Raw genomic sequence first — 594 nt, forward strand, 5'->3', positions numbered from 1 at the left:
ACTATAGTGTATGCTTGTCGAATTTGCACTATTTATTATTTGTCCCATTATTACTGCAACTAGCCAAACTGAAAGTTCAAATTCCACTTTGAAACAGTGATATCTCTGTCTGAAGAACAACCTGAAACAGTTGTTCTCAAATATTTCAGGTTTTAACTGAAATATGAGTTAGTGCTCATCCGCACAAACTTCCTCTCCCTAAGATTTACCGGCTGCGCATGTGCTAATTCGTCCCTCAGCATGTTCCAATCTCAGTTTTGACACATGCATAAAAAAAACTAACTAATCGTGTATTTTTCATATTTCAAAAGTTGTATATTAATCCGTTTGTGCCATGTCCCAACGGTGCTCCCAGTCTGCTCCCAGATTAAGAGGAATTCAAATATAATATGGTTCACTACATTTTACTGTCAAACGAATGAAGCACGGTTTCCACAAAGATTTTCTGTCATGGGCATAAAGAGGGGCGCCGTAGGGCGCAAGTGTCCTAGTTGGGTCTTAAGCCCATTAGTGTTAATTAGTGTCTCTCTTAGTTATTTGCCTATAGGAATAGTACCATATTGTCTAGGCACAAGAGGTGTTAGTCCTATGTAC

Source organism: Sorghum bicolor, chromosome 2 (assembly GCF_000003195.3).
Source record: "Sorghum bicolor cultivar BTx623 chromosome 2, Sorghum_bicolor_NCBIv3, whole genome shotgun sequence".
Classification (NCBI taxonomy): Eukaryota; Viridiplantae; Streptophyta; class Magnoliopsida; order Poales; family Poaceae; genus Sorghum; species Sorghum bicolor.